Source organism: Anabrus simplex, chromosome 14 (assembly GCF_040414725.1).
Source record: "Anabrus simplex isolate iqAnaSimp1 chromosome 14, ASM4041472v1, whole genome shotgun sequence".
Classification (NCBI taxonomy): Eukaryota; Metazoa; Arthropoda; class Insecta; order Orthoptera; family Tettigoniidae; genus Anabrus; species Anabrus simplex.
In genome coordinates, this window is record NC_090278.1 from 19,472,532 (window position 1) to 19,485,991 (window position 13,460).

Below are 13,460 nucleotides of genomic sequence, written 5' to 3' on the forward strand. Positions count from 1 at the left end.
TCATCGTCTCCTCCCTTTCTTTCCAGTGCTTATCTTGATGTTTCTTCTTTCATGTACTTGACATATCCAACCACCTCAATCTCTTGTGATCCAGTTTGCCAGTTCTTGCACATTTAACTCTTTTTGTATATCTTGTTTCTCAGTCTATTCATCCTTGCTTCTGTACCATACTCCTGCATGTACTCAGCTCTCATCTTTCAGAGTCATTGTCCAGGTTTCTGCTGCATATGTCATTATAGGTAAGTAATATCCCTTCTATATTACTTCTTTAGCCTTCAGTGGTGCATATCCATACCTGGTGGTAACACGCACTCGCCAGTTGTATTGTTCAGCTAATTTCCGTATCCATTCTTCCATCTTCTGTCAGTTCACTTCCTGGGTATTTGAAGTGTTCTACTATTTCTAGTTCCTTGTCTCTAATTTTGCTAACTCCTTTCCCTTCTTTACTTCCTCTACTCATCACCATTGTCTTGCTCTTCTCCTCGTAAATCCTCAGTCCCCATTGTTCAGTCCTTCTATTCAGTACATTCAGCTGTTGTTGTACCTCGTCATCTTCTCCCCTCTATAATCTTCCTTTGCTTCCCTTATGATGTCATCCATCACCATTATGTACATTGAAGGTGACAACACACTCCTTGTATTATTCCATTGTCAAGTCCAAACCATCTGTTCTACCCACTGTTGTTTTAACATAGCTGCAACAGTTATCAAGTTATCATATACAGTATAACCCTGATTTAGCTTGACCTCGATTTAGCACAAATCTGTATTTAACGGAAGAAATTTCAAGTCTCAGAAATTATTCCATGAGAGCAACACAATTTTATATTAGATTTAATGTATTTTGCATCAGAGTTGAACCTGCATTTACTGTAAGGAAATGTAAAAATTGTTAAGTATTTATTTCCATCAGTTATGCTTATGGGACATTACTAACCTATGAAAAAGAGAGTTTGCTAACGATGATTCAAGGCTGAAGAGGAAATTATATCAAGGTGAGGCTTAAGGCTCACATATATCCAACTTCAGCCGCTGTAGTACAGTAGAAGAGAACCCTGTTGTAATAGCAATACTTTTATACCCTTCTGAAATTGCTGTATTAATCTGTGCAATATCCATCATTTACAGTGAGAACTCTTTTACTGATTCATATTATGTACTAATTTTGGTGCCTTAGTTTTCCATTATTAATATTCATACACTGGTTTCCACGGTCTATCTTGAATGTGATCGATCATGTCCCGTATCTAATTCGTCTCTACGTGCACGAGTGAGCTCTCTCCGACATTCAAGCGTGTTGTCAACATTGATTACTAATACCATGTAGTGGGTGTAAACGAATATTGGGAGATCATATCTTTGCAAAAGGGGCACAAACAAGTGCAATGACACCAGTTGTTAACTCCTTATAAATAAAGGCTGAAATAAATGACTGCTTAATTTTAATACAAGGTGTTGGAATAAAATAATAATGTGATTTCTCCTTCTCAAGAGACAGCTGTGTGCATAGCTGATTTCAGAGGTTAGCTTAAACACTCATGGCTGAATTGCAGAAAGACTGTTACTATGTAAATTTGTAGTGGAAGTCTTATCATAGGGGCTTTTCATAATATCTGCGTGGTAAACCTAAGTTAGACGGTGATATTTGAAGTAAGAAAATGGAAACAAGCCTTGTCAGTGATGCTATTACAATTTTTAGGAATGAAACTGAACATGCGTGTTCACACGCAATCAGAATTAGAAAGCGCCATACTACTGAGTAAGCGACTGTATGGAAAACATCCTCGAAAATTTTGTACAAACTGATTGTTGTTTCACAACAAGTTTGAAGTGTTTTTCTGTGAGTATGGTATCTTCTCAGACTTTTACAGAAAATCACATATAACCTTAAACTGAAACAGCTTAGCACTCACTAAGAAATCTGGTGTTGAAAGAAAGATTAACTATAGGCTCGTGAATATCAGGAATAACTGTGAACATATTCTTAAATTATGTTCGGAACAATTTCTTAACCAACTGAGAAGTAGAGGTAGACCAATATGGAATAAGGTAAAATGGCTCAACCTATTCAATACATAAATGCGACAAATTATGTCAAAATCGGTTATCTTCTCATTACGACATTAATCGACCATACTTGGGTCATCTCCCACAATTAAACAGTCAAAATTGGCCCAATTAAAACATTGAAACACACAAAACTGCTTGAAATGAACACACTTTTAGAAATGAGGCTATGGTAAAAATTATCTTGAAGATTGACCCTATATTCATCAGTCGCAATGTAACACTAATTTAAGAAACATTCTTATGGAGTAGTGATATTTTTCATGTTTATGTAGTAAGGAAATGGAAACACATGACACAGAAGCCTTGGGAGTGATGCTATTACAATTTTCAGGAATGAATCTGAACATGTGTGTTCACAGACTATCAAAATTTCATGTATAACGAGTTTATATCATACATTTTGTTCATTAACAAAGGTTTGCAGACTCAAGATGTATGTATGTATGTATGTATGTATGAGATAATAATCCCTGTTTATTTCTTGGGGATCATCAACTGTAGCCTTAACTTGTAATGTTCAGAAAGCATAAGTGTGAATCTGATGATAGTAAAAAGGAGGCTGTACCCAAGCCTATATTTATTAATGTTACTCTTTTCAAAAACCATCCGAGATGAAACTAGTTATGGTGCCATACAGGTCTCGCAGCGGCAGTTTAACATACGAGTAATCTTCAGCACCAACAGTACAAAGTAGTTAGTATGGTATTCTATGTAGGGTACTTATGTCCTTGTTTTATTGCTGTAATTGTGTAAATAATGTGTGATGGTGTAGTTTATGTTAATACAGGCAAAGATTTCTGGAAAAAGGTGTGCTTTCTACTGACACCGCAATTTATGGTAAACCTCCATTTATGGTTAACAAGTTCAGGTTCTTGTAAAAATGCTAAATAGGGGTTTTTCTGTACTGCTTAATTATTTTATTAGTCCTTGCCTGTGCCTCTGTATCATAGTTTATCAGCATCATGTCCCACATTGATGGTTCCAATGATTACAATTATTTCCCCACCTAGTCGATACTTTTCTTTTTATTCAAGTACTTAAAATATTTTTCAGTACCAGTTATGGCCCTTGTAACAGGCCATCTTCAACTGCTGAAGAAGCTTGATTTTTGTTAACATAACATACAATGTTAAACACTACTTATATTAAGTTTAGAATACTTTATTTCTCAGTTTGAATGATACATTTTTGTGAGAAAACATGTGTTAATGAGAATTGTGACATTCTGAAATTATCTAATAGTTTGTTGTGAAGTGTCAGTGGTTTTGATGTTCCTTTCACACACACTTTTGATTTATATATATCAATATTAGACACTACTTATTCTAAGTTCACGATGGCTTATTTCTAAATTTAATAATATAATTTTGTGTTAAAACTTGCATTAATAGGAAGTCTTAAATTTTCTAAAAGTTGTTTGTGAAGTATCACTGGTCCTGATGTTTTATTAGCACACTTTTATGATTTTATGATGCATGTTTAAAGTGCCAATTTTGGTGGAACGTACGAATTGAGTTAAAATCTTCATATAGTGTGAGCAGTGCTCGAGGTCAGGTTGTCTTAAGTTTAATGCCTCATGTTTTGGAGTAATGTGGTGAGTGTGTTCCTTCCTTTGTAATTGGTGATCTGTTGGAAATTTGTGATGGCTGTGTCGGAATATCTGAATGGAAGAAAGAAAGAAAGAGAAAGGTTTTGTGTTAGAGAATATCTATGATACTTGTTGTGAAATATACCGGTAAGTAGATTTTACTTACTTTACTGTTGTCTCTAGTTGATCACTTACGTGTTTTTCGGGAGCGTGCTGTGTACTGCCTCTTGTACGACAGGGGCTGGCTTTTGTTGCAGTGGAGGGGAAACGGGGTAGAGTAGAGGGGAGGGATTGAGAAGGGGCTGGAGTATGAGGGGGTTGTCCTGTAGAGTCTTAGTTGATTTTTCTTTTTTCTGTTTGTTAAGTTTCTTTAAATACATATTTTTTAAGGGGAGTTATGACAGAATATTAAAACTTCTACAATTTAAATGTTATTGGAACCAAATTTTATATACATATGTATTCTAATAAACTTTAGACCCTGAACTAAATTTTAGTTGTGTTCTGTGTGTACCTTGCTTCTGAAGTGATTTTTTCTAAATTTAAAATGCACGCATTTGGAAAAGTCTCTTGCAATGAAGTTTTTATCTGATGAGAAAATATGCAACTTGAAATTACACTTGTGTGGCTAAAGTAAATATACTCTGGTTTTGCAACACGTTTCTAGTTCCCTTTGTTGGACTAGTAGATTATTTCTCTTATATTAGTAATCATCTTGACTACGTAGTAAGCAAATGAAAGGAAACTGCGTAGCTGAGTGTCTGTCATCCTCGGAGGGAAATGTTTCGTGCAATATTCAAAACTCCAAACAAACAACTCAACAACAACGAAGACTGTGGCATCTCAGTAGAAAGAGGGCATGGACCAGACATTAAATCCCACATGCTCACCCTTTAAATAGCCACAGGGATAAAATGGTGCTGGAAGGAAAATTATAACATTTCCTGATAGAGACAAAATGAAGCCATCTTTAAACAAAAGAGATTTTTCAACCCAAATTCCACAAATTTCAGTCATAACCCCCTTTTGAGTTGAATGGCAGCTTTGAAGAGGATGTTTTTTTTTTTTCATAATTTCATTGAGATTAAAATTTGGGTTGTCGAATTGGTCCATGTTGATATAGAATTCCTCGAAGGTATTGAGCAAAAGGCCCTTAGAATTTATGTTTAGAATTTCCATATCGATTAAGCTGGTCTGAAGGTGACGTATGCTGCAGGGCTGTTCTGAAGTGACTTGATTTACTTGTGCATTTTTCTCACGTTTGTTTTGTCCCATGTATTGTGTCTTAAAAATTCTCCTTGCAACACAATTCTGACCTGAAATTAACAAAACTTGCTTAGTTTTCTCCTATAGATACTAGCATAGGAAGTTACAGATTTTGACATGCACTGGTTTTTTTCTATTGATTTCATGATGTGGAATTTGGATCATGCTGTGAATTTAAAAAACTGAAGATTTCAGAATTTCTGGAAGGAAACTGTAACTTTTGTTTCTGTGTGCAAATTTGTAGCTTCATCAGAAAATTCTTCTATGTGTTGTACTATGGAAGGAAATCGGTAGAGTGAACATATATATGCTGTACAGAACAAATGATTTTCTTCCATAGGACAACTCATAGAATACAAACATTAATTTTCCAATATTGAAAGCAATATGGAAATTCTAAAGGTAAATTCTAAGGACCCTTTTCTCTGCAGGTTTGAGAAATTTATATATCAACATGGATCCATTTGCTAACCAAAATTGTAATCTCAATGAAATAATGGGAAAAACCAACATCCCTTCCATTTCTGCAATATCCCACCATTTATTTGCAGAAAGTTAATAAGCAGAAGAATAAGCAAGTAGGATTCTAGAGGACACCCCAGTCCTTCCCCAGCCCCTCATCAAGCCCTCCCCTCTGCTCTACACCCTTTCCCTTCACTGCCACAAAAGCCAGCTCCTGTCGTAAAAGAGGCAGTGCACAGCACGCTCACGACAAACATGCAAGTGATCAACTGGAGACAACAGAATAGTAAGTAAAATATACTTACAGTATATTTCACAACACATATAGTAGACATTCTCTAAAAAAAACTTTTTCTTTATTTCTTCCATTTAGATATTCCAACACAGCTATCATAAATTTCCAACAGGTCACAAATTACACAGGAAAGAACACTCTCACCTTATTACTCCAAAACATGGGAGAATAAACTTAAGACAACCTGACCTCGAGCAGTACCCAAACTAAATGATTTTAACTCAATTTATATGTTCCACCAAAACTGGCAGTTTGAACTTAAAATATGTACCTGGTTTAAAATGGAAATTGGAAAAGTGTGTTATTAAAACATCAAGACCAGTCATACTTCACAAACAACATTTAGAAAACTTCAGACATTTCCTATTTTTGCAAGTTTTAGCACAGAAGTGTACTATTTAAATTTAGAAATAAGCTGCCTTAATCTTAGAATAAGTAGGGCTAGCACTTCAATATAGAAAGCAAAAGAGTGTGTTAAGGAACATCAAGGCCAGTGACACTTTGCAACGAACTATTAGATAATTTTGGACTTCCACAATTCTCATTAATGCATGTTTTATCAAAATAATGTACCGTATCATTCAAAACTTAGAAATAGGTCTTCCTAAACTTAGAACAAGCAGTGTTTAACATTGTATATTATTTTAACAGAATCTAGGGTTCTTCAGCTGCTGAAGAGTGCCTGTTACAAAGGCTGAAACCGGTACTGAAAAATGTTTTACATACTTTATTATATATAAAAGTATTGATTAAGTTGGGAAATCCAACCTTATAATCGTGATCATGTGCGTGAGGCTTTCACAAACTTTTGATCTGGGGATGCTGTCATATCCCTTTTTGAAGTATGTTTAAGACATTGCTATATAATTCCCATATTCCCAGCTCTTTTCCATGATCTCTTTCAGGATGAAAATGGCTTCTGCTATTAACCTTACACTTCTGAGTTCAAACTGTTCCTCTTGTAACTACTTTACACCATTTCTCTTATTCTTCTGTCCAATATTCCTTCAGTTATCTTGGCAACATTGGAGACGATGGTGATTCCTTCGAAGGTACAGCTTATCCTCCTAATTAGTTTTTGAAAATTTGTATTATAACCCCCTTTGTGCAATCTTTTCTCCCTCCATACACACTTTGGTATTCTTTAAGTCCGCTGGTCCTGTAGCCTGCATCATTTCTATGACTATATCATTTATGCCCACAGCTTCCCCAACTTTGTCTTTTTAACTGCCCATTGTAATATCTGATACCTTCTCAGTTACTTCTACTCCTGCTGCCTTGATACCTTCTCCACATGTCTGGTTTCTCTTGTTCAGCAGGACTGAGGTATTCTTTCCATCTCTTCATTACCTCTTATGGTGTTCTCAGTGTTACTCCTTTGTTAGTTTTCACAAATCCTGTGTTTACTGTTTCATTCCTAGAGTTTATTTTAATTAGAAATATTTTTTTCCTGAAATTCAAGTCTTCTTTTACTTCTTGAGCAAATGTTTCTGAACTTTTATTTGCCTATAAATTTTTTGAAAACTGGTTTTTTCTTCAGTCTTGTGTTTTCCATTCCTCCCAGTTTTCTTTTATTCCTCTACTTCATCTTTCACTCCTTGCCTCTCACCTCTCTTGATGTTCTGCCACATGTTTTCTCTGCACACATAGAGTTATTCCACTCCTCTTCAACATGACTGATATCTGTTTACTTTTTACCTTTCAAAATTCTTTCTTGAATACTCCCTGAATCTCCTTTCTCTCAAGACAAATTTTTGTTTATCACAAGAGAAGAGCTCTTGGAAATGATCTTGGCATGTGCTTTTAAAAAAGGAATGTCAACATAAATATCCTGAATAATTCCACAAAGGAATATAATATTCATACCTTTGATGATCCTGAATCCGCCACTTTGTCCAAAAATATATCTCATGGAAATTTTACAATTTTATCACCAATGAATTTATAAATGTGAAGAAATGCTAAAAATTTACAATACAATGCCATTTATTACCATGTGGTGTTAAGCTAAGGTCCCGTCCATTAGCTACGCACCAGTGATTGCTATCGGATTGCATGAAGAAACAAGCACAGTAAGATCCTATATATAAAACAGGTCCACAACAGACCTAATCTAAATTGTCCGTATGTTAATGGAAAAGTACAGGGTAAAAGGCGAACATCTGTTTATGTATTTCCTTGACACTGAGAAGGCGTACGCCAGCATTCCAAGATAGAAGATATGGGTTTGCCTGAGAAAAAGGAATGTGCTGGAGGGACTGGTGAGGAATGTTCAGTAGCTGTATGAGAACTGTACCATCTATGTGTGATTGGGTGATGGACATTCACCCTGGTTCAAGTGCACTATCACCATTACTTTTTATCACCTTCATGGATGACGTAATGAAGAACATCAAGAAAACCTCTGGTGAGCTAAATGCAATGGTCTTCACTGATGATGTTATGGTCTGGGGAAAAACTGAGGAAGAAGTACAGTCGAGACTCAGTGAATTGAAGGTTCAGTTCCAGGAGTTCAATCTCAAGATAAATGAACTCAAAACAGTAGTGATGGCAATAAACAGGGAAGGACAAGCAGCGAACATCATGCTAGGAAACCATCCACTAGAAAATGTGGAAAGCTTTACATACCTCAGCAGTGTAATATTTTGAGTTACACTGGCCACAAGAGAGGTGGCAGATAGAGTGCAGAAGAGCTCTCACGTTTACCAGCAAGTACAAACACTCTTCTGGGATCCCAAAGTACCAACAAAATCAAAGCTGGTGATGTTCAGTCAGTACTTCATCCCAACCTTAACCTATGGTATTGAATCCTGTACCCTCAGTAAGAAAGATTCATCAAGGTTGCAAGCATCCGAGGTGAAGTTCCTTGGTCCACAATTCAAAAAAACCAAACTGGACAAGTTAAGGAATGATGTGCGAAGGAAGGAAGCTGGGATTGTGACATCATTATTAGATCAGGTCAGCTTGTCCAGACTGCGGTAGTTTGAGCATGTAATGAGGTTGGAGCAAAGACAGCATATATTAACATGGAGAGACATGTAGCAGGGAAACAGATGGTTGGGAAGGCCAGATGGACATCGTAAAGGAGGACATTGCAGATTGGGGCAGGACACTGGAGGACATCATTAACAACAGAACGTATCTCAGTAAGACAGAATGGAAGAGGCCTGTCAACAGTACCCAGGAAACTGGAACTGTAAAATGATGATGATTATGATGATAAGATGGTCCACATTCATGAACAATTTTACCTTCATAATATATCATTTAACTTAGGGCTCTCAAACACATACTGAATTAATGCTGGACACAGATTATCTACACACAAAATATTTATATTTGGGATTCTCAGATCCTTGTCATGGAAGGAATTTGGTGTATCGGAAAGAAAACATGCAGAAGACAAATCGTTCCCTCTACAACTGCTGTCTCTAGATGACATGTTCAAGCAATCCCAATCTGAACATTGTTTACTTGCATCTCAACATTAACTTCATTGCCTTAAGTTCTTACATTATTTTAATTTGTAAACAGCAATGACAAGAACTTAAGAAAGGAATAATAATATCTTTTACATCCCACTAACTATTTTCACTGGTTTTTGGGGTTCTTTAACATGCCAATAAATTTACTGACAATGAGGCTGAAATATTTGAGTACCTTCTAACATCACCGGACTGAGCCAGTGTCAAACCTGCCAGGTTGGGGTCTGAAGGGCAGTGCTTGAATTGTGTGAGCCACTCAGTCCAGCATAATAATAATAATTAAGAAAGGGAAGACCACCCCTGTGTGTTTACAAGCTAAGCTCTGCAGCCGGGAAAGTGGGTTCGAATCCCAGTCAGCAGCCCTGAAGATGATTTTCAGTGGTTTCCCATTGTCACAGCAGGCAACACAGGCATGGTTCACGATCAGGTTGTCGTTATTTCAGAACCAATCACTTTAGTTAATACCGGTGATGAGTTTTCACATTGGGTTGTATGGATCTAACATGCACCTTAATATTGCTAATTGAAATCAAAACATCCCAGGCTGAACATGTTGGCTAGCCATGGTCGTACCTTAATTAAGGCTAGTCCTTTCCTATCCCATCGTCGCTGTAAGACCTATCTGTTGATATGATGATATAGATGTTGATTCCCATAGGGAATCAGAAATATTTCTTCTGAATGAGTAAATTTATAATACCAATATAAATGGTCCGTTTCAGACCATTGCACCAACACAGATAGGACATTTATATTGGTATTATAAATTTACTCATTCGGAACAAATATTTCTGATTCCCTATGGGAATCAACATCTATATCATCTGATAGCCAAGCAGGCATCAATTTTTGGTAGTGGGACAAAGTGTCTCATAGTGCATTGGCACTGCCGGTGGCTACAATTGGCCTACGCAGTGGCCTCCACGGTATGCACTAGCCAGCGTCTTGGTAGGTGTGCTAGGTACCAACTGATGAGCCCAGCCTAGCACACGGGGGCGAAACGCTGGCAACCACGAATGAGTTAGCTGGAAAATTTATAATGTCCAGTAACAGACCATTTATATTGGTATTATAAATTTACTCATTCGGAACAAATATTTCTGATTCCCTATGGGAATCAACATCTATATCATCTGATGGCCAAACAGGCATCCATTTTTGGTAGTGGGACAAAGTGTCTCGTAGTGCATTGGCACTGCCGGTGGCTACAATTGGCCTACGCAGTGGCCTCCACGGTATGCACTAGCCATGCGTCTTGGTAGGTGTGCTAGGTACCAACTGATGAGCCCAGCCTAGCACACGGGGGCGAAACGCTGGCAACCAGGAATGAGTTAGCTGGAAAATTTATAATGTCCAATAACGGACCATTTATATTGGTGTTAGACCTATCTGTGTCGGTGCGACATAAAGGGAGTAGCAAAAAATTGAAGTGTTTTTTCTGAAACTCTTTCTTTTTGATGAATGAACTTAATAGCATAGCCATTTCTTTGTCTAACTTTGTTCGGGGTTCTCTTCTCTTCATTCTCGGTGAGCCAGTGATCCTCAGTAGATGTTTTGTGATGGTTCAAAATCCTCCGCAGTGGTGGGCAATGAACTTGACCATTTCGCTGTTAAATTGTACAATACCCGCCTAAAGCTCAGTGACTGGCGGTTTCATGATAACAGCCACCACTGTCTGTTTTGAGTAGCATATCGTTCATTTATAAATAATTATTGCAGCTAAGGAATAACATTCTATTTTGCAAGAAGTAAACATGACGGTCCATGGCAGAATTTTGTGGAGACACAAATGGCCCTGAGCTGACTACTTGGTGTCACTCCTCCAAGATCATCATATCTATAGACATGACTGCGGTGAAAATAACAAAGTAATGAATCTGATCACCTGCTGCCTATGACGGACGTAAGCAAAAATATGAACTGCTGAAATTCCATTCAGTCTAGAATACTCTGACGGACTGTGCTCTGTCTGGTACTTGTAGAATTTCACAGGATACTCAAACTGTCACTGCCGATTAACATGGATAATCCTGAAATTTGTCATGTTTCCGTAAAATTCTCAGCTCTTTACTTGCTTCTCTACCAATATCACTCTTCAACCACACTTCCTCCCCTTTTAAATTTCCTGCATTCCTTAACACAATATCCACCATCAGGGTGGAGAATAGTGACACTTAAATGGGACCATAGCCCTTCCTGCTCCCCACTCTATACACATCATCAATGTCAACCTCGCTAAAGTTGATCATTTTGTTTTGCACCACATCCACCACCTTATACACTAAGTCCACTTTATTTTCTCTGGTCCCTTCTTGAATTCCATAAATATATTTTTCCTTCTTCTTTCCTGGTCACCATTAATTCTTTCCATCTTCACCTTTACCAGCTCCTCTTCCAGGCTTTTGAACTTCTTCTGCAGTATTTCTACCTCTTTTCTGTCATTTTCCACCTTCCCCTTTAGTTCTTTCATCTCCTCCTTGATGCATTGCTTAATATCATCAGCTTGGTTCATTATCAGTTCCCTTACTTGGTCTGCCTGACAAGCCTCCTTCACCAGCTCCTTTATTGCCTCAATTTCTTCCCATCCAAGAGCGCCCACATGACCTGGACCTGGTCCTGGGTTCGTCTCCACTCCCCCTATCATTAACAACACTGCCACGACCACTGCAACAAGCAGCTCTGCCATTAACTCCTCTTTCGTATCCTTCGCCTTCTTATACTTCACCTCATTGCTCTTCCATCTGCACTGCCAACTTACTATCGCAGCTGTATATTGTTGCAAGGTGTTCCCCATTCCGCAGCACTCACTCAGCACATCTGTTCTCTCTGCTTACTCACTTAAGACTGTAGTAGCCACTATGTGAGGAACACCACGTTTTGATTTCTGGTCATTGGATGATTTTGGACTTTTAAATTGTCATTACATTTCATCTCATTTTGTACCATTAGGGGCCGATGACCTAGATGTTAGGTCCCTTTAAACAACCAGCATCATCTTAAATGGAAATGACCCACGAGTGTTCATGGCTGTCTGTGGCCTGGTCATTCTAGCTCTGGAACTTTGAACTGTTAGATCGACACTGTAGTACTTATCTTTAAAAGTGAGAAAATGTGCTGTTTTTCATTTTAGTGAATATTTCATATGGCAGCATTACTTTTAATCATGACATTCGAACTGACGTCATTGTAATACCTCTGTTGACTTCAGTTGGGAAACTATAAGGCCAGTCTTTCTGAGAATTCCGTAGCCAAGCACGGGTACAGCAGCTAGTTAGCATTGCGCTTTGCATAATCGCGCGGGCGCTTGATGCAATATCTTAATCTGTGCATTTGCTAAGTAATGGCATTTAAGTGCATGATCATCTTACTCACATATTTCTTGTGAGGTAGCAGAGATGTGTGATTTTTAGCCTTGTAGCCTCGTTATAGCAACAGTCGGGCTTTGAGACAATAAGTGTTATAAATATATCATAGTATTTTATTCCGCATGACATGTAGAATAAGCAGTTTTGACCAACTGTGTCTCCTGATTTATCCTGATTTTTCCTGATTTTCACATCAAAGTCTCCTGATTTTGGCTTTGTAAAGTTGGCAGGTATGTTTATGTGATCCCAGAGTTGGGTCACAAAGGTATCTGGATTGCACTGTAACTGCACTGAGTGTTCCAGGAAGTCTGATGGTGGTTCCATACATCATTTCTGCAAGTGAGTATTTGGAGTCTTCTCGAATGGCTGCTCGTAGTCCAAGTAGAACAGTTGGTAGGCTCTGAGTTAATCTGGGGTTGTTGTGCGCTCTGATTGCTGGTTTGAGAGTACAATGTAGCCGTTCTATTTTTCCATTTGCCTGGGGATGGTAAGAAGCGGTATGTTGCACCTTCACTCCGCAGAGCTTTGCTAAGTTTCTAAATAATTCCGATTCAAATTGTTTCCCTTGGTCCGTAACAATTACTTCTGGAACTCCACATCTACTTATCCAATTGTTGTAGAAAGAACTTGCTGCTGCTGGGTGGTGATATTGGCCACTGGAATGATTTCCATCCAACTGCTGAATCGATCAATGCAAGTAAGGCAGTAAATGTTTCCCTCTGATGGTGGCAATGGTCCAATATTATCTACATGAATGACTTTGAATCTATCATCTGGTTGCACGAAATTTCCAACTGGAGACTTAGTGTGCCTTGTCACTTAGTTTTCTTGACAACTAATGCAAGATTGAGCCCATTTACGCATATCATTTCTTATTCCTGGCCATATAAAATTGGCAACAACGTTTTTGACAGTTGCTTGCACTCCAG

General features: G+C 37.9%; 1 protein-coding gene across 1 annotated transcript in view; it reads left to right on the forward strand.

Moving 5' to 3' along the window:
* Window positions 1-13,460, forward strand: part of LOC136885490 (uncharacterized) — a 179,117-nt gene that overhangs the window by 18,894 nt on the left and 146,763 nt on the right. The gene's annotated exons all lie outside the window — the stretch shown is intronic.